Source organism: Chroicocephalus ridibundus, chromosome 3 (assembly GCF_963924245.1).
Source record: "Chroicocephalus ridibundus chromosome 3, bChrRid1.1, whole genome shotgun sequence".
Classification (NCBI taxonomy): domain Eukaryota; kingdom Metazoa; phylum Chordata; class Aves; order Charadriiformes; family Laridae; genus Chroicocephalus; species Chroicocephalus ridibundus.
Window position 1 is genome coordinate 17,108,151 of NC_086286.1, and position 22,329 is coordinate 17,130,479.

General features: G+C 36.7%; 1 protein-coding gene across 9 annotated transcripts in view; it reads left to right on the forward strand.

Annotated features, from left to right (window-relative positions):
• The window catches only part of CDC42BPA (CDC42 binding protein kinase alpha), a 186,792-nt gene that overhangs the window by 77,935 nt on the left and 86,528 nt on the right, over positions 1–22,329 (forward strand). The window lies entirely within an intron of this gene.

The following is a 22,329-nucleotide window of genomic DNA, read 5'->3' on the forward strand; positions in this document are numbered from 1 at the left end:
TTAATGAAACTGTCTTTAAAATGAAGTGATGGCATTTTGCTAAATAAGTGGAAGTACTAAAATTGTGGTACCTATCTTTACCTTGATATGTAAAAAAAATAATATATGCTGGTCAAAGGAGAATATCGATTTGTTTGTGTGTAGCTTTTTTTGAGGCCGTGATTGATTTTTCCACAAAGCTAGCATAATCTTTTCTTTAATGTATCATTCTCTGAAGACTTCCGTGGTAGTTCTTGTATGCAGAGCAAAAGATTACCTTACAAGAGGCAGAATTTTCAAATGGACTCAATAGATGTATTTTGCTCTGACAGGAATCAGTAGGAAAACTCCAAATTGTTTAAGCTGAATCATTAAGTTGGCAGAATAAGCTCTTTTGATACATCCGTCACCCTTAATCAGAATCTATACTGACCGTTCCGCCTTTTACTGTTTCCACTTTCCTGCTTTGCTCCAGAAAAGTTTGGGCGTTGGGTTTTTTTTTTTGGTTGTTTGTTTAAAAGGTGTATTGGTTTGTTACTGGGTTGTGTTTTGTTTCCTTTGAGACTGTGGCTTTTCATGGAAGAGCTGTAGCTAAGAGTTCTTTAAGGTGGAGTGGTGCTAAACTGCAAATTGCTCTCCTGGAATATTTTGAAGTTTGCTAGTTTTGTTGAAGAACTGTGTCTACCTGCTAATGAGCTCTTTGTGATAAAGCTTTGTGGAAAAGCCCAAGCAGAGTATTTTATTTAGGAGTTTTCTTGAATTTTGAAGATTTTTAACTATGTATTTCTGACAAACTGTTCATTTAGGACCTGATGTGAAGGGCTTTTGTATTCAGTAAAATTTGAATTGTATTTTACCCAATAAGTCTGCATATATGTTAGTAACTCTTCCCAGAAAAACAGATGTGTACCATCTCTACCTTTTCCTTGAAACAGATCAAAACCTTTGTAATTCAGCACTGTTAGTATGTAATATGCAGCACATGTGATGTTTCCATCCTCAAATAGTTAGTGTTCCCAAGATGAAATAGGTGTTGGTGTAAAATTTTGATAGAAAATTCAGTGACATTGCAGTTCAAAACAACATACTAATTATTATGCTTGCATATTTATTACTAAGAATCTTGAACAAGAAAAAGCGCCTGTACAATCCCAGTCCTTTGTTGTTTGATTTGTGGCTTTGTCAGTGACGTTCCCACGTTTGGCATTTTATCATTAGTCCTGCTGTAATACAATGCCTGTTTATAAGGGGATGTTTTGCAAAGATTAAAAATGTAGAGAGCACTTGAATATATGTTAAATGATCAGCCTTTGAAATGAGACCCTTTCCACTGTTAGTTTTATTAGGATGTTTTGCAACTGGTAAAGCAAAAGAAGGGAAAAGAAAACACATAATCTCAAGGCCACTAATGCTCTTTTCCTGAAAGTTTAACTGTGGTGGCCACATCCTTTTTGGCAGTATGTTGCACACAGCAAAGGACATAGGAGGAGGAGGAGGAGGAAAATACTACTCAAAGATGGCATAATGTAACAGCTGTAGTTTTGATATTTCAGGTGAATAGCCAGTATGCACCACGGGTTGATCTGCGTTGTAGCTAGTGAACTAGAAGTCATGCTTTAGGCATGTTTTGTTCAAGGCTTTTTTCATACAATGAGATAGCGGATTGTTTTGTTTTGTTTCCTTTTAGTGCCCCAGTTCTTTCAGGATAGATTTCTGAAGTTAACCATACGTAGTGTTGTACTTCGATTTCTCTGAATATTTTTCTACCTTTTAAAAATTGCATTTCTGTTTTTGTTCTCAGTGTGTCACTCCTCTTGCCCTTTTCTACCGTTAATCACCTTTTTGTTGTCAGTTAGTTTTGTTTGGGAGTGGTACCGATTGCAGTGGTCGTTCATTCGCAGACCACTCCAATGTCAAATGCAAGTCACTTTTCTTTCCTAAAGTCCATTGGCCAACATTCTGAAACGTCAAATGCAAGCAAACCTCATCATTACTTAAACGAAATTGCTATGATTTCAGGTTTTGGAGTTCCAAATTTGAATGCCATTTCTGCACTAGGATTGCGGGATGAATTTATCGTGTGAAGGAGATAAAACTCTAGGTATTAGTAGATTGTGCAGAGAACTTGCGTGGTGTGTTTGAAGCTGTCTACTGATGCCTATTGAATTGAAGAAGGAGAAAAGTTGTTAGCTGAAAATAATCAGTACTACTGTTTTTAGGATTAGGTTTTTTTCCTGTTTTTATCGACTTTTTACTTTAAATAAATACGTGATATAATGTTTTTGAGATAACATCAATCAGGACATATAACTTTAATAATTTTTCATTTCTGATCAATGAATTTTTATGAACAAATCATGTGGTATTTTACCTGATAGTTAAATGGTGCCTCAAAATGTTAATAAAATGGCCTTTTCTTTTAATGTGTATTTTGCTTTTGCTCTTGTTATAAATGCACAAGGGCTGGCATTACCAAATGATGTTTGGCAGTTCCAAGACTAGCTTTAGAAAGAAAACTTCATCTAAGTTAAGTATATGTGCAGGTGTTCACAATGATGAAGAAAGTACATATGACTTCCTTGGGAGTTCATGTAAAGCTTATACCTAACCCCGCTACCTGAAATTACTAATTTGTACTAATCAAGTGATGCTTGCTTGTAGGCCAAGGTCGAATATTGTATTGTGCCTGTTTTCTGCAAACTGTAGTATCATACAGGGTAAGATTTTATGTTTATGAGGAATCAACATAAATTTGTGTTTTATAGATTTATAGCACCTTTTTTTTGGGTTAAAACCCAAAAAGCTTTGGGCTGAAAAAGGCCTCTATATGCATTAACATTAATTTCAGTTTCAAGGTTGTGTTGTTAATTCCTCATGGCATATGTTAAAGGCTTATCTTTGCATACATTATCAAATATCCAGGTGTGGGCTGGAGTAAAACTTATCGGCTTAAGCTAGGTAGCTACTCTTTATTTATGCATGTTGCGTTACCTCAAACATGTAAAATCTGTTTTTCCTAAAACTGAGACTCTAACTCGTTAATTATTTTATTGGTGAGCCAATGCTTGGTTTTGTCTCAGTCCTTTTACGTAAAAAATACTTTAGAAGCCCTGACTGCCACTGGAGGAAATTTCCCCTGAGGATTGCAGAAGATACCCTCTGGGCACATACTAGTCCCAGGCATAGTGAGTGTGCCGCTGGTGCCTTTGCATGCCCCATCAATGTCTGTGCTGCTGCCTTTTGTGCCATCTTCTGAGGCAGCCCTTACTTTAGTGAGGGTGCATCTAAGTCTGTTGCTGTCCTAAATTTCATTTGGGACATTCCAGATTCTTGAATAGTACGGAATTCTAAGTGTTAATGTGCTGAAGTTATTTTCATCTTGACTTTCTTTCCTCCATCTATTTGTTCTGTGCAGGGTTGCACAGTGATTCAGTGCAGCTAGGGAGTGTTCAGCATTTAGGCTCATGATCCTCCAGACCACTGCAAAAATATTCATTTAAAATAGTTTTCATATATTGGCACACACCCATGTTAAACAGTCTACTTTTTCTATTGAATGGTAAAACAATCCTCACTAACGTTCTTACTAAGAAAATATTTTGGAAGGATTATGAAACACCTATGTTAATTATTATTTTTGTTGGTTAAGTTTTTGGGAGGATAGTTAAGACTACAGGGCAAGCTCTCAAGTTACATACACTTCAGATGTCATCTTTTGCATGTGAAAAGATAGGCATGCAAAGCATAAACACACCTACTTCCATAAGGTATGTGAGATTCCAGTTAGCTTGATCAGTGTGTTTCTGGATTTCTAGTTGCCGCTGTCTTTTAGTCTGAAGGATTTTAGCATTCTAAACCACCAGATGCATTTTTTTTTTCCTTCTCTTTCCATTTTCTTTATCAGCTTCTGAAATTAAGTTGGGCTTCACTGGAACATTTGAGTTCTTAAAATGTAGAGCGGCGAAATTCTCTGTGGAAGTGACATCCTTTCTGAAAAATATTGAACATGAGGGAATAAATCCGTTAGAGGGATAAAAGAACTGTCTATTCCCTATCAAGCCAGCCTCTTCTTTGCTTTTAACAAGAAGGTACTATTTGTCCTCAGAAAAAATCATCTTAGGGACATCCCTGAAATATTTACTGTAGCTAGCAGGCAGCTGAAATCTGTGATTCTTTGTAGGATGCATTTCACTTTCAACTATAAGTTTCAGTGCCAGCATATCCATTTTTGACTTGCTGAATAAGTGGTTTTCTGTTTTCTGGGTGTATCCCATCTTTCCTGATCATTAATTTGCTTAAGTGGAAAATTTGGGGGTGGAAGGCACATCTAGGGAGTTACTGCATTGCGCGGTATGTCTGAGTTGAGTTGGCACAAGGATGAGCCAAGTGCTCTGGCCTTTGGTAAAGTGAACTGAAATTGTGGGTTTGAAAGAAAGCAACAACATATTTTAAGTGTTTACCAAACTTTGCAACAGACATAATGTCGAACACGCAGATGAAGATGTCCTTACAAAGTGCTGAGAGTGAAGGAAACAGGGCTAAAAAAATAAGGAAAAAATAACACGAAATTATTTTGATAGTCTACTGAAAATATATTGCTTTGGTTTAGTTTTACATGGAAAACTGCAGGACAGAAAGTTATTTTAGTGAGTATTTGTTAAGCTTGTGCTTCCTTACAAGGTATTCCTTTACAGAGGTAGGAGAGTTCTGTGAGTCTAGGGTCTGTGCTTCCTCCCCATTTTTCCACTGAGGAAGGGCTGCAGACAAAGGTTATCTTTACAGACTCTGGGCTTTCATTCTGCCCTGTGAGCCTGTATGCTGTGAATGCTGGCAGCTGCTCCCACAGTACCCCCTCAGGGTGGCACTTGATTTGTAGTGAAGAGCATGGGAGGTTAATGACACTTGACTAGAATTTGTTGGTAGGATTTCTGAAGGAGCCTGTGATGAGCTAGAAGTATTTGAAATAAACGACCCATGTATGCTTGGAGTGCCAAGAGCTACTGGATCAGACTGGCTGTGCCATCATGTAGATGGACAAATGGTTTCTTATGGTATTGTGTCTAGTGGGGGTGTTAATTGAAGTGAAAGCTGTGTAATGGGTGTCTGAGATAGCATAGACCTGTATTCTGTATTATTTGAGCAGAAGGAATTTCAAAACCCCGACTCCAGTGCCTTAAGCGATAGTAGCCTTGAGTAGTCCTTTCAGCAGAGGTGCTTTTATAAATGTATCCTTCGGCCTTTTGTTGCCCATTGTTCCTCTCTCCCCAAGACTCAAGCTCCAAACATCCCTACTGCTCTGCTGAAACGAAGGTTTGTGGGGCTGTGCGGTGAACTGAATGAGGACACCAGTCCAAGTTAGAAGTAACTTTATATTTTAACTAACCTCAGTCAATTTTCCAATCTGTTGGATGGAGAAGGAGAAGAGGAGGAAATTGCTTTAAGCTGGTCTTTCCAATAAAATCTATGTTAATCTACATGGTGCCCGTTTTTTCTCTACATCCACTGAGTGGTACTTGAGATGTCTGGCTATTTATTTGACCCTATGATTTTAAAGAAAAAGGGACACAAGAAGCTGTTGGAGCTGGAGTATCTTAAATTTAGTTAGCCGTAAAACCCTCAGAAGTAAACCCTTTGCCTTTCATGTCTGACACCTACCTCCTAAAGAAGGAAATTCTTGATTATCATCAGTTGAGGAAGGCCAGCAAGGCAAGGAGCACACCCCTCTGTTCTTTCTGTTGAGTCCCCACCAGGCCTTTAGCTAGACAATTACACCTTTGTTAGAAAGAAGACTCAGGAAAAGGAGAAATGTGTAGATTAATATTTTTTTTCTTTCTTACGTAGATTGGTATATCTTCTGGGTGCACTTCCTTGAAAGGCAGATGGATGTGAGCATTCTGTCAAATGGTGTGTAATCCTGTTTAGGTAGGAACTGGATGTGGTTGTCATAAAACTGAAGTACGTAAACCCTCCTGAAAGTGAAAATGGGAGAGACAGACAAGAAATAAAGTTTGACTGAAAAGGATCCTTTTTAACCTTGTACCTCAATGGGAAAATTCTTAATGCCAAAAGTCTTACATAAAATAGCCTGGTCTTGCCTTCCAAGTAGTAATGTCTATAGCAAGGTTCAGTGGATGCTAAATGTGACAGAACTTTCCAGAAGATATTGCTGCCTCTAGCATGAAGTTTCATTTCACTTCTGTGATGTTTTCAGGGAAAAAAAAGTCCAGGTTAGAACTGTCATAGCTCTGACATGGCATCTGTTTTAGTGTCTAATGAAGCTGGAGGTGTTTTCAAAATTTCATAACTTCTTTTGAAGACAAAACATTCCCATTTGTAAGCTGTTTTTGTGTGAGTTAAGCTATAATTTTACACTCATTCTGTTCTGATTATTTCAGATCTGGAAATATTTTCTCCTACTACTTTCTTTAATATCCAAAATCAACAGCAGGAAAGTAGGACAAAACCATTTTCTTTATTTCTGAATTTTTAGTCCTAGTGACTGTGGTTCTGGGGGTGTAATTAGGTCATTGTTTGGTGGTTGAGGATAGAGTTGTAATTAACACTTTCAGTGATTTTTGTTCTCATATATACAGCTCAGAACGATGCAGGCAGAAATGAAGATAGCAGTTGTGTGATGGGAGCCTTCATTATTCTCAAGGTTTTTGTTATATTAGAAGGAGGCTAACTGCTTCATGTTTTGTCTTCAACAGACTTTCCACTTCATCATCTTTTTGTGAACACAGTATCTCATGACTACCTCTGTTCATAGTGTCTTTTTATTTTCATTTATTAATACCCTGTGTGCTCCTCAGGTTCCCCCTTAGAATGTCTTTATTTTATTTACGATTATGGGCCCTTTGCTTCTTTCTTTTTATTTGAAATACAGTTGGGTTTATGTTGTTAGATTAGATCAGATCAGAAGCTGCACAGGAAAATTTCATTATCATCTCCTGAATTTGAGTGTCATGTAGATTCGTCATTGCATAAATAAGCAATAATAATTTGGCTTTATCATTTGATATTCTTGCAGTATTAGTGTTAGTATAAAACTGTAATGTCAAGATGCTTGAAGACCTTATAAACCATTGTTGTTTACCTAGTTTCCTGCTAGAGCATTTCCCCCGGTGAATATTTGATGGATTTGGGGTGAAAATGTCTTCGCTGCCTGAACTGCCAGATCTGATAAGTAGAAATTTGGGGTTTGAATTTCTGAATTAAATTGCTGTTGCCCCAACCACTAAATGTAATACTTCCTTTTTCTCATAGTAAATTAAGATATCCTTGCAAGATATCTTAATTATAATAAGATAGCAGAGCAAGGATCTGGGTCCTGAAAGGGCAGTTAAGGAAATATCAGTCCACAGTAAGCAGTTCCCTCTTACATTTCCACAAGAGCTGCTGTTAAAAGAGTCCACCCCGTGTTCCTTTTTAATAACAGTGAAATATGACTAGATTTTAACTTCTTACATGAGAAAAAATAGGTCACTTAACATACTGCAAATTAGAATACTGCTTACAAAGCAGATGCTTGCGTAAGGTCATGCTTGGTTCAGCTATGGAAGGCTTCGTGGTTGGGGTCAGGGAAGCGAGACCTTGTGGAGCTTTATCTGAAAAGTTGTATTAAAATCTTTATTGACTCAGGTGCTGTGATGTTTATGCTGTTCAGTTTTTCTTTATTAGCTATTGGGGGGCAGCCTTTAGCATTTCCTCATGCAGGAGGAAGCAGTGATATTACTGCCACTGTAACTCAGTAATTTTTAATCAGATACAGTGTGTAAAATCCAGGAAAATACTGGCTAGAAGAGAAGAAAAAAAAAAGGGGGGGGGGGGAGGGGGGAGGCTAAATATGATCTGGTATAATGGTAGCAAAGTTGTGTCTTTGTCATATAGGAAATTGAACTTTTAGCACGAAAAGGAATTTACTTTTATGCAGGTACAGCTCTTTAAAGATTCTGCTGAAGTTTAAGGGCTGAAAATTCAGGCCTTAAGTTCCTACCTGGGATATTAAAAAAAAAATTATGAATTTGTTTTATTTTTAAGTAAGCATTGTGGCTTATGCTTTATGTTAAAAGAAAAAAAGTGATCTACATATGCAACTTGAATACAAAGACTTTTTCAAGAACCCTGTCCTTTGTTCTTAATAAGTGTAATTTTAAGAGTTTGAGCAAAAAGTGCACTTTTTATTTTTCTTCTAATTTTTAAAGGTCTGACATGTTTTTCTGCCAAAAAAATTAGAGTATGTGGATGCATTTAGACCAAATGCATTTCTTCCTTCATAGCCTCAGGCTACAGTTCCTTCCTCTGTTGCTGTCAAGAGTTTTAGGCAGATGTTACAGTGTTTATTATATCTGGATCATGCTTCTCAATATGTTTTGTTCATTTGTTTTCTAAAAACAATGAAAGCAAAAAACATATATCAAACTAACTACATCTTATGTCTGTTTTTACATGGCAGAGCAGTAGAGCTGTAGATGTGTGCTTCAAACTTGGTCTAGCTTATTCCTGCATGTTTCGTTGACTTTTGGTTGGAATAAAGATTGTCTTACAACGTGTTCTGTCCGAACACATTCTGAATGGTCTACAAGATGAGAGTCTGTAGGATACATTTTTATTCCTTTTTTCCTTTCTGTTTTGTAGAAGTAATGACTGCATTGTTTTCATATTCTTTCCGTCAAATTGTTGTCTTTTTCCTGTGATTTAAACATGATAGGGGCCTATCTATTAATTAGAGATATTGTTTTTCTGAAGAGTTGCTTTAAAAAACTATGACATACCCCTGTATGAAAGTGCAGTTTTGATCTCTAGTGAAGTGACTTTCTAGAAAAAGCAACTTCTTACCATCTTCCTCAGATGTAAGAGGTATCATAGACTAATTTAATTTAATATTAATTTTTACATATAAATATATTGGTATGTTGCGTTTATACAAGCACACTTTATTTTTAATATGCTTACTTATCTATATGCTGCAGTATTTTTGCTTAGCAAAAGATAAATTGTTACCAGAACTACCACCATACTGACTAATTTGGTACACTAAAATCTTTCTACAGTCTGCAGCTGTGTGCTAAGCATGTAAGGGGCTGTCTGAGTGACTGAAAAGAGGTAACTTTATAAAAGTTACGACACAGTGATAAGCAGAAGCTTTACAAAAACCAAAGAAGCAAGAGTTTGAAATTGTTTAATAATCATTCTTCACAATTAAGTGGTGAATAGAGTCCGCTGGGTATCAGATGGTGTCCCATTGAGGTGTATGCTAGTTTTACATGCTCTATCTGGGAAATATGAAGATAACTAATCATATCTTCACTTAATGTATGAAGAAAGTGGAGTACGGGTGTAATGAAAAATAAACACGGTGTATAATTTCATATGATGGACATATTTACTTTTTCATAGCAGAGCAATAGAGATACAGTGTTTCAGTACAGGTTAATTTTATCTCTGACTGGGTAGATGTAACAACAGCCAAACTACAGCCAAGAGTAAGTGGAACATTTAGATTATGAGTACTTCCAAAAAAGCTAATGGGTTTTGGGGCTGCAATAAATAAGGCAAGATAAGAAATCCACATGTGCTGTATTTCAAAGACTGGCTTTGATCATGGGAAAGTGTTGCAAAATAGAAAGAAGAACTGGAAAAGATAATGTCTCTTTAAGCATGAGTCTTAACTCTAAACAGTTTAGTAGTGATGAAAAAGGAACTAAATTTCTGTACCACGATGACTACTTGATTTTGATCTGTTTCATACTATTGGAGATACAGTTAGGTTTGGGCATATGTTTGGCAGCCTGATTGAAGTTTCTTGTGTATAAGTTAAAATTTTAGGGATTTCTTTTACAGATCACAACTTTTGAAGTAGTGTTTCATGACAATTTTGAGTATGGTCATTCTTAAAGTTGTCGTTCACTCTTAAAATTATCAGACAACTTTCAACTTCCTGAAACTTCAATGACGTGGATTGTAAATAATATTCCAGATGCCATTTCAGAAAAAAATAAACTGTTCTAGCTGCAGTATTTTACTCTCTCTGCTAGGATATTTCTCCCAGTGAGACCAAGAGCCGTGGTTCCATCACACTGAAAAGGGTACAGGTATAATATAATTATTTGGTGTGCCTATTACTTCTCTGTCATTTACAGTTGATAAGGTCTTAGTGTATAGGTGATGTTTCTGCTGTTACTATCAATAGGCAGGTGTTTACATTTTACACTGTTAAATTTAGCCCGATTTCTGATATAATAGTCTTCAGTTTAGCCATTTCTGTATGTTTGATATTCCAGTCTTCCCTGCTGTTACTGCTGCTTTCCAGCTTTGTGATATCTACAGGTTCTATTAGCATGCATTTATTTTTGTGCCAAGGTTATTAACTAAAATGTTGAATCAGTTTCAATACTGACCCTGGAGGATTTCCACTAATAGTCTTCCTCCAATTTTATTTCCTCTTTCAGTGCCTACCCATTGTCATCTCTACTTTAGCAAGTTCCTTACCAATGCTGTTACTAGACCTGGCATTTGTTCTTTCCGTGGTGCTGTTACTCATGTGGGGGAAAAAAAAAATCTATTAAAACACTTTCATACGTGATTCTGTGTCAATTCATAATGCTGTCACAAAAATTACCTGATCTTGATGACTTAGCGTGCAAAGGAATTCAGATTTTGCACTTGCTGTTTGCATGGTCTAACATGGTATTCATCATAAGCGTCTAAATATTATGCATTCTGTTTAAGGAAGTGAAACTTCTATAATGTTAAAATAGTCTACATATTTTCTGCCCCATTAGCTGCAATAGCTCCAAATAACATTCTCTTGCTATTCACTTGCATCTCAAAGCTGGCTTTCCTTTTTAAGAACATAAAACCCCCAAAGGTATAGGAAATGCAGTAACAAAAGCATGATTTACAGTGATGGCTTTTGTCCACTGTAGCCAAAAAAGAAATTATTTACAAGTTGCAACTTTTGCATAAACATATACATTCAGTCTTTGCTTACCTTGTTGATTTAAAGGATAGTTTCAGGAAAATATTTGTCTGAGATTCTGTATGACTAATGTTATGATTGCTTTTGACAGTCAGATGCTTAGGAAAGTTGTGAAAGCTGAAATGTAAAACATTGTAATTCCCATTCGAATATCGTAAGTGGGATTAACTTTTTGCGTATCAAAAAAATCAGATGGGTTCTGAGGGTGTCATGGGCAAGAAATATAGCATTTGTGTGTTATAGTATCTGACTTCAAACTAGACCTTTGCACCACTTGTCATAGACTTAATTACAGTTAAGGAAAACTGATGTCTAAGAAATGATGATGCCTGACCTTAACATGCTTAAGATAAATTTAAAAAAAAAAAAAAGTATGTGTCATCAACAACTATGCCAGCACCATTAGAAACACTAACAAACATAGAAGCTGCTCAGTGCAGTTTCCCTGGGGAGATAAAAGTTCTGTTATCCTGTTCTGCTTGTTCTGTCATTTTCCTGCTTTTTCTATGAATATGTCAACACCCAAAATTTCTGTCCCATAATTTTTAAATGAGTTAAGAACTTCTATACTATGCCATTATCTACATGAATGCAAAACAGCTTGCTGATTTCCTTACTTATCTTTTAAATGTATTGCCATAATCTTTCTATGTTGCTGCCTGCCAAAACTGTGCCTGTCTAAATGTGGTCATGTCTTTCTTCCTCCCGGTTTACACTAACTGAATGTGCGTATTTTACAGTGCCTTGATGAAACTAACATGAAACCTCTAACACGCTGAAACATTTTGGACAATATAATATAAAACCCCTGCATTTCCACTCTAAATTTGCCTGTGTGTCTTCCTGTTGTGGGTACCAATTTCTGTGGGCTAGAAAGTGTTGTATAACGTTTTGACTGTGTTGTCAAGAGTTGTTCTGAAAACTCAGGAAATTCCTGTTGTCACATGAAAACAGAGTATTTTGAACTGGGATGAAGATGTTTCTGGTCTCCTGTTAGAAATTTTGACACAATCTTGGTTTAGTTCTTGGGTTCTGTTATGATTGAAATTCTCTGTAACTGGTCTGCTTGAACACAGTGCAGCAGTTACTGAAGACCAAATGTACATTTAAGGTAAAAATGCAGCTAGTGTGTGAAATAGTTGAGATACACGTGCTTGTGTGGGATTCATACTGCAGGCTTTGACTTCATTTGTGTTTTATGGTAATGAGAATTCTTGGCTGGAAGTGCCTGGTGGTGTGATACTAGTTTGTACAACATTCAAATAGCATCACTAATAATCTTATTGAGTTTTGTAATTCCATTTGCATAATATGTTAAGCAGAAGAACTCTGAATATCTTATCTGCTGCGTGTTACTTCACAGGAGGTCAAAGCTGGTCCCTTCAATAGGCTTTATTAGGGAGCTTGAAAGCTGACCATAGGCAGGTAACAGGAAACTGGAAAATTGGGTCTAGCTAAGAGAAAAACATGATTAGCTCAACCAGAATTCAACTAGTAAATCCTTGTTATTGTTCCTAAATAACCAATCTTCTCTCAGTATTGCGTACTTTATAAAAGTGTCAATAATTGATGGTTGTCTGTTAGCGTTACAATTTTTTAGGGTCTTGCAACAAAGTCTTTAAAATACTACAACAACTGAAATGTAGGGAGAAAACCCACAAAATTCTGAGAATTTATCTAGAAAGATGCATGTGACTTATTTTATAAAATAAGTTTATCTTGAAGCAGATGGCCGAGTTACTTGCCTAGTCTGGTCTTGCAGGCCAGCTGATGCACCTGGAATGGAGGATTTCACGTCAATGCAGTGTTTGAGTTGAATTTAACCTCAGTAGATGCAATTTTCAGGAGAGTGCCAGAGGCTTTTTTTGTAAACTTCTAGTCTAACTGATCCTTTTGAACCATGATTTTATATCAGTGAGTATGTGTTTATGGCATTTCAATCTCAGTGATGTGTTTTTGTTTTATTTGTTGTATTAAAGTAAGTCAGGCAGTACTTGCCCGCTGTTACATAGCTTGTATACTCCTTTGCTCCAGATCCATAAGAAAGAAAGAAGGGAATTTATGTAGACATTTAAAGGAATGTTTTTATTTGTTAATGGAACCAAGCATCAAATTGTCTGTCTATTTGCAACAGGTTGTCTCGAGTACTAAAAATTCAATATTTAAACACCATCCATTGCTTTCTGATACTTCAAAACAGAATCAGCATTTTTCTTCTAATCTGTAAACAAAAATAGTGTTAGGCATGTAGATGACTTTGCTTACTTACAAAGCATTGCTTTTCTCAGAATACTTTGGTAATGGTGTTGTTAACGTAAAGAACTGTGGAAAAACTTTTCCATTTTTTCAAATAGACACCTTGCCGGGGGCCTTTTGGCTGGTGGTGAGTTTCAGGGAAGTCTCTCCCAGTTGGAGCTGAGGCACAGGCACCAGTTAGGAATGATCTTTGACTGCACGCTTTACATGAGGACAGTCTTACAGGATGATTAATTTGAAATGAGTTAAAATTTTTACTTTGTTTTTTACTCAGACTGATCTGATCTGAAGCAGATCAGATATAAGATGTGTCCAAAGAAAGTTTTTATTAACTCTGCTTATGTATCATGTTAATAAATCATTGATAGGTGTAACTGGTCTTTTTGCTAGTTTAAGTTCTGAACTGCTGTTTCCTCCTCCAGAGAATTTGCTTTTCAATTTAGTTTCAGCGAGGGGAAAGCAATGCTTGAGTCTCAGACAGACAATAATGATTAATACAGACATTAATCAAGTCAGCTAAGTTCAAATATCAATTCAAATATCAATCAGCTCTTTAAAACAAGCATCAAAACTGCTTTGTATAGCTAAAATGAGCTAAAACTGCTCATTTTGTGAGTTCTGCAGTGCACTTCTGGAACATTACATATAGCCAAGGACTTACTGTCATTTTCCTTGTTAGCCATTTAGATGCACAGTAGACAACTAATTCTACTTAAACAGGCCAGCAACAATGAGATTAACTGTAGGTTAAGTGACTGAAAATAGCAACTTTGATCCTCCAAGTGACCAGCTATTTAAATGGAGGAGGATACTAGATGGAAAACAAGCATGGGAGGAAGGGAAACAAGAAGGGGAGGGATACATGAGTGACTTCTGAGGCAGACTTGGCAAGGGGGTGGGGGTGAGGGGGTGACGATTTTTTTTGTACTGTTGAGTGTTCCTAAATAACTGGTTGTTCGAAAATGGTATTCTCTGACTTTTAAAAATGTGAGTTCAACCCCAGCTTTCCCTCAGTAGTAGCAGTTCTTTATTTGAACCTGTCTTTAATACAACACTTGTAATTTAGGCATATCAAATCAATCATATCTTAATCTCTAATTAAAAAAAAGGCAGTGCTATGACGTGCATCTTTTCTTATGATACGTTTTCTCATTTTAACTTCTCAATAGGAATTCTATTGTATTCCACCATAGGATCTAAAAATGGCAAAGCTCAAATCTCTTCCTATAGTTTTCACTGGGATGCAGGATTCTGGTTCACCTGCGTGGTTCAGCAAAATCGGTACAACCCCACTCTTACCACCTTCCCCTTCAGCTGTCCGCTCAGGGGGCTGCTTTTCAGCATTTTAAAGACTCAAAAACTCTCTCTCTGACAAACTCCTTCCTTCTGCAGTTACTGACTTTTGTACGAACAATGAATGTGAAAAAGCAACATAGGAAAAAAATATTAATAAAATTGATTGTTACTGAAATAGTCAACCATCAGGCTATGAATTTGAAGCACATTCTCACATGGGCCACATTCTCCTGTAGGCTGTTTTCTGCCCTTCACATTCTGCTTCCATAGATGTTTGTGCTGCACAGCAAAGATGATTCAGGCTGGTCTGAGGAGAAAAAATCCCCAGACTGTGTCTCATCTTGCTTGGTATCCCATGGTCAGAGGAAGGATCATAGCCTCAGTCTCTTATAAAAGTCTCATCCAAATCCTCCGCAGACTGAAAAGTAGACAGGCTAGAAGAACCCCTGAGTATAAGGAGTTAAAGTGAAGATCCAAAACCTCATTATATAAGTCAGATCTGTTACTTTAAATGTAATTTTAGTGTCAAAAAGGAGAGCAACCTAGTGTCTCAAAATAAAAAAAAAAATAAGAGGAAAAAATACATCTTTCAAGAAGAGGTAAAACTGTTTTTCAGGGGGGCACAGGAGACTTCTAGGGAGTCTTCTATTCCTGCCTTGCCATCCCTCTGGATGTAGTCAGAAAAAACCCTGTACTTTTTTCATGTTGAATTGGTTTAGCACAACTGAAAAGCTAATATCAAATAATAATATAAAATGTATCTTGTTTTACTTGTCAGGGTAGGACTTCTGATTCAAAAGATTCATTACCAGCTTTTCTTGTACTCAGGTTTGGGGGAGGCCGGTGGCGCGGGTGAGAGTGAGGTACCAGGCGCGGCTGCTGCGGTGCAGTGTGTTCATTTGGTGTTTGAGCAGGCCAGCACGACCTTCCCACTCAGGGCTCTTAGGCTGAGCAACTGGGCACGATGTTTACTTTTCCCCCTTTAAAAATTATTTTGGAGTCCTGAGTGATACAGTAGAGGAAAAAAAAATTACGTTCTGACAGAGGTGGGAGGGTTTGTAAGTTTCTTCATTTGTATTTTCCTCATTGATTTAGAGACATTTTTGTCCCTCTTCAGCTCCTTCCACACTGGTGGGTTCTTCCACCCTGTGTGCTGGTCTCCCTGCGGAGGACTTGGTTGAGAATTTCATGGGAGGGTCGCGATATGATTCTTCCAGCTGGCTGTGGAATAGCACAGAGGAAACGATACGGTCCTCTGCTGCTTCTTTCTTTTCAGTCTAAAGCCTTCCAAGTGTACACTCCTACAAGGCACTCATTCTTTCTCTTGCTGCCTCCAGCAAAGCTTTGATTCAGCCTGTATCAACATCAGTCAGGTTGAATGAGCAGCTGTTCATATGGTTGACGTGGAATGAGTAACAACATGAAATAATGTACGTTTCTGGTGAAATACAGTTTTTTCTTCTGTCTCTTGCACACATGTATAGATGTGCTTTCACACATGCTCATACTTTCTTTTCCTGTGTACCTAAAAATCAGTGACTTTGCATTTCTTATATTTAATATCAGTATCTTCTGCTGTAATTTAACAACTTGTGAGTAGAAGTCCTTCAACAAAGTAATTAATTAGTACCTTTAATTGTTTCCAAATAACCAAAAGGTGATAAATACAGTGCCATATTTGCAATATAGTAAAGAACATGATCAAGCTGAGGGGAAGCAAGAGATATTATCCTAAATTTAGTTTTATTATTTCAAGAGTAGTAGGTTCTCTGCTCTCCACTGTTCTACTTTTTACCTACTCACTGGGAAGGAATCTTCTTTCCTATTAGCATTTAACCTATATACTGTTAATTTAGGGCACAGTTAAGTAGAAGACATATTTGAACAAGCCATGCTTTTGTCTCTTGTTCTTCAGTAGCCCCCTTCCACCCCACCCCCCCACCCCATTTTTTTTTTTTTTTTTTGGAGGGGATAGATAATCTTAACAATGACTTCAATTAAAAAAGAGGAATCACAAATATCTGTATAACTGCTGAGTAAACCTTTATTGGATGAAGGAAGAAGAAAGCAAAGGATCTGTGCAGCACGTTAAAATGGCTGTACAGTAGTGTTGTTTTCTGAAACATTCTTCTTCCTGCTGGGCAGGAGGGTCTTTCAGAAAATATGTGAAATCTAAAGCCAACTAGCCTGGGGGAAAAACAGTAAAATATATAGGATATAACAGTGCTTCTTCACATGCTTGCAACAACTATGGCAAGTATTTGATGTATATATTTGTTCTCTTGGGACGACATTGGTTTTCTTCTCATTGGAAACCATTTTTTTTAGCCTCCAGGGTCTACTTTGCAGCCTTTGCATCTTATCTTTGTTCTGTTTCCCACATAACTCAGGAACAAGAAACAATTTATTTAAATTTTTGTAATGTACTCTCTATTCCTTTACGTTTTACGTGTCTTTATGTTCTACATTCTTCTGTGTGTTTTTCCCCCCCCTTTAATATATTTTTATAGCTTCATGGTGATTTTTATTGCTGATGGAGTACATGGATGGGAGAGGAATAAGATCAACCTCATATTAAGACTGTATATCCTTCCTTTGGCAAAATGAAAAGCATCCAGTGATTTCAGAACTCATTTCTGTACAGACCTCCCTTTCCCTCACCTCCCATAATTCTTGGTGTATTTATATCTGTGTATTTATTCCCAAAGAAAGAAAGAAAAGGACTAGGGAAGAGATGCTGTGGGATGCAGTATGGATGCAGCAGGTTAGTTTGTTTCATCAGTCCCAGGAATTTTCTAGTGATTTGCAACTAACAGCTTGCTTCAGCTCAGAGCACTTACAAATATCCCTAATAATTAAAAAAACATGTATGTGTGGCTTATACAGACACACATGCAAATACATATATAGGAATATATATTAATACTTGTTAAATTGTCCAGACAGCATCTGAGTGAACACTCTTCTGTGAATCGTTTTCTTAGTATCATCAGGGCATTTAAAAAAATGCATATGAAAAATGGTTTTTTGACTGTCATCGTCAAAACTAATCAAGTTCTCTGTTTATGTTGTCTAATTTACTCTAAGAAATATTCATTGCGATCAGCTGTTTCAGAGACTATGTATGGTTGTACTGAGATGCAGAGATTGCATATCTAAAATGAGAATCAAAAGGAAAGAAAGCATTTATCTGCCTAGAAGTATGTGTTAAGGTTATCTAGCATAGGTAGTAATTTACAGTACAACAGCTGGGCATATTCTGGATTCCTCTTTAGCCTCTTCTTTCAGGATTTCTTTGACAGATGGCACTCACAGATGGACATAACATTCTTAAGGAGCTTACTCTTTCTACTCCTTTACCCGCCAGTAACTCATGATACTATTAGAAATCTAAAAGCTCTGACATGAATTAGCCTTACTTAGCAGACTTTAATTTTTTAATCTTTAGAATATGCTGCAAGGTAGTGGTTGTGGAGTTCTTAATCTGTTTACTTAAGTTCTTAGAAGCCAAAATGGAATTCCAATAAAGTTGACATGGCAAAACATGGCAAATATACAGTCTATTTTTTCTTTTTTTTTTTTATTGTCAGGATAACACTTCTCTTCCTGTCTTTTGGAGTAAAAGTGTAGAATGATACAAAAAGAACAGTTCAGCAACCCAGAAATAGCTCTGTCAACTGAAGTTCGCAGAGTTCAAACAAGCTGCTTGGTATTCTGTTGTAATTGCATTGAAATCTTCAGTGAATAAACTGAATATTTAAAATTGGGTGGTCAATGAAACTTGTTTCTAACACCATCAGCCTAAACAGTTTGATTTTTGTTTTTTTTTTAGTAAGTATTTTAAAGTATCATCTAATAGACTGCCACAAAAAAGAGCAAACTGTTTTTGAGGTATTTGAATACACTTTTATGATAGTTATTTGTCTGCCACGTACTTAGTATTGTTTCTCACTATTCATGCAACTTTGGGCTTGAACCTGAAGGCCATTATTCTCCGAGTGTTGACTCAAATGGCCGTTTTCTGATGAATGTTGTTGGTGTGGAGTTTCTGTTGAGGAATGTGAAACTATAAGCAGAATGATCAGATCCAAAAAAAGCGTTGTGACAGCTGGGCAGGTTAGAGGCGAAAATAGTGAGTGCCCTCAGCCAGGTCCTCCACTGCATGTATTTGTGGCTTATTGGAAAACTAGAGGAACACCAGATGGAGGCAGAGAAATGAAATCAGGCTTTTTGTTTTGTTTTCAAAATGCTGTGTAAATGAAAGGTTCTCAACTCTTCCTTCACAAATAGTACATAACCCACCGTGGCAAAACTTGTGGTTCACAGCCCATTTTCAACTGTTTTTTTTTTTTTTTTTTTCTTCAGGGCCCCTCTGGTGTAGGTTGCTTGCTAGGTGAGCAGTCCACTCCTTGCCATAGTTTTTTTCCCCAAAGGCTCCTTCATTTCAAGTTATTACTGTATTTTCAGTGTAGGCACAGTTTATTAATCAGATAAAGGTATGATTTAAACATCTGTTTTGGACCCTCTGCCTGCAAGTAACTGGCTTCTGAAGAACCATCAATAAGCAAACAGTCCTGACATAAACATATCCAAAAGAAAAGGATATATGTACTCTGTTCCAGCGCCTGCGTATTCCTGAGAATATTCTTTCATAATAATAAAGATGCATGCATATAGTTACTGCAAATTTACAAACAATTTAGCTAAGGAAAACATTATGAGAAAAAGCAATCCATGTGCTGGAATATGAGGTTCAGATAAGTAGTCCAGGCCAGAATAGTACCTAGTTTGCATCTTCAGCAAATTCCATATATATTGTACCACCTAAAAGTCTTATTGTAAACCTGAGTTTAAAATAAATAAATGAAAGAATTCTTGTCTTCTTTTGCTTTTAAGTTCAAAATTGTTGGATAGTGACTTTCAGCACGATTAACTGGGGAGTCAGGATGAAGACAGAGTCCTTAATTAAGAAAAGCAAGAGACATTAGGAGAACCTGTGACTGTAGCTGGGACTTATGGTGTGAGGGGCAAACCATATGATGAAGTTGTATTTCAGTAGAATAAACCAGCTAGCTGATCCTTTAACATTATCTGGCAGCAAGTGTAAACTCTTTTTGAAATTGGTACGTGAAAGAAAGATGCTGCTTCGGGGCAACGGGGCTGTGGTAGTTACCATAATTCTGAGACACGAGGAGAGTCGTACGCTGTGCCCTGATGTAGCCGCAGACTCGTGTGCTGAAGCCATTCTTAGGAGGAGAAGAGTCTCCCCCGAGAGCCAGGACTTCTTTCTTTCTTATGCAGAGAAAAACCTGTGCAAAGGGGCAGTGGTGTGGATGGCTACTCATATAGCGTTATCTGTTGGCTTGGGCCCAACCTTGACAGCATTTATTATTTTAACAGTGTCAGCAATGTCAAAGACTAACCTCAATTGCCGAGCATTTTGGGGTGAATAGGGGCTTTCTCCTTGTCAAGACTTTAGAGCTTTAGAGTTTTTAATTTTAACAAATTTTGTAAGCCTGACAACTACTGAATATCAAGAAATGATCATGACAATCACCTTATTAATGGTAAGGCTAAAGACGCATTCTCTCTTGAGCCAGAAGAACGCAAAAGTATATATGCTGCTACAACTGAATATATAGTATCTTGATGTTACTGCATTTCAGAATTAGATTTGGGAAGCTTTGATACAATAGAATCAGAATGTTATTATTGAAAGAAAATTGAAAAGGCAGCTTTAATCAGAACTTTAGAATAACAGGATGGTTGAGGTTGGGAGGGACCTCTTGAGATCAACTAGTCCAACCCTCTGAGCAGGACTCAGAGCAGGGTCAAGGAGAGCAGATTGTCAAGCACCACATCCTGTTGGATTCTGGTTAGTCCTTTCAAATGAATCATAATTCTGGATTATCTTTGATCAATGACTGATCAATAAGTATTGTTCTGTAGTAATATTACAACTTGTCCTGATTCATGTAAGAATATGTATCTCTTTCCCTGAGCATTGGCTCCTCCTTGAGCTTTACAGATTGCATTCAGTTAGTAGCAGTTTTTACTGATATCCTATGCTGATGTTTGGTCTTCTCAAACCAAATACTTGTTTTTCAAATTGGCTTTTGTTTCTAAAAAAAAAAAAAAAAAAAAAATTTAAAAATTCTTGTTGTGTTTCTCTCATCTTTTATATGCACATCTTTCAAAACTTTTATGCTTATGCCTCAGATATGTTGCATCCTGAGACCATCATAAAAAGCTATTTGAAGCTATTAAAATTACCTGAAAAGAAATACAGTAGAAGGCTCTTATGTTTTTATGCATGAATTTTTACTCAACAATATTATTGTGTTCAAGATCAATGCATTATTAAAGACTCAAATGTTCAATTCTTTATGTGTGCCCAATTTTATGTTTGAGTCCCTGCAAGTTTTTTGGTTTAATGTGAATAACTCAGGTATGAGACAACCCTGAGGAAAGTTACTAGTTTCTATATTCTTGCTCTTCTGTAAGAGCAAGAGTTCATTTTTTTTGGTTTTTCATTTGTTTGGTTTTTGACGGTTCCAATGTTTGGTAGTCAGACTATTTCAATTAACTTCCTTTTTTTTGTTTATTTGCACTTTTACCAGTTTCAGGATGCATTGGATGTCACACTTTCCGTTAGGTCCATGATTGTTTACAATAAGGAATTGTCTTTCTGATAATGTCTACAACTCTTTTATTTTTATTTCATAGGTGTTTAAAATTACATCTGTAAATCAGCATTGTAAGGTACTAAATTTAAAATGGTCATAAAATGACGCAGTGTGTCCTGGGTTTAGACTGTAAAACTGACAAGACAATAGAAATAATCCTTAGCCGTCACAAGTGACTTTGCCCTGACACCTCTTCAAAATACCGCATGAGGGACCTAGCCTGGATGTGAAGTTTTTCTCCATAAATATCTGATTCTGACAGTGGATTAGTATTTTAGATGAAAGACAATAGCTAGAGGGAGTATGTAACTGCCAAGCACTTATCAACAAGAATTTTTCAAATCACCCATTATACTTACTTTTTAAAGAAAGGGAAAAAAATTGGATATAAACAGCTTTTAAAAATAATTATCCTTGTTTTAGAACTGGTACCATATTGGAGAGATCCATTATTTGAAAGCAAATATATATGCACAAAGGCCACAGGGAGACATTTTTCTAAGGTAAATTAATTCTAGGACATTATAATAGGATGTGGAGCATATATTTATAAGCCAGTAACGCACTCAGTTCAAGTGTTCAGGAATGAATATCAGTGCCTGAACAAACTCAAGATGTATATGCATTGGCTGATGTACTCGTTCTCTGTTGTTTGTTATTATTTCCTTTATTAGCATTTGAAATTCATAAAGAACATTGGATACCATAAGGTAAATACTGTGTTGCGTTCCAGAATACTTGTCTGAGTGGCAGAAATTAAAGAGCAGTTTGAAACTGTAGAGAGATGGACTGGGAGAGGACGTGGAGAGGTCAGCTAATACTTTTCTTCTGCTGCAAGGCAAGAGCAAACTTCAGCTAAACCACTCTTGACAGATGTTTGTCTAACCAGTTCTTAAAAAAATAATAATAATTACAGTGATGGAGATGGTGAAATTTCCCTAAGCAGTTTGTTCCGGTGTCCTACTGTCATTATTACAGTGTTTTCTAATGTCTCATCTAAGTATCATTCACTGAGATTTAAATTCATTACTTCTTGTGTTGCCCACACTCAATGTGGATAACAATTCATCTTAGTATTTTTTGCATGGTATACTTCAAGTCTGTGGTGTTAAGTTCTTTGTAATAAAAGAG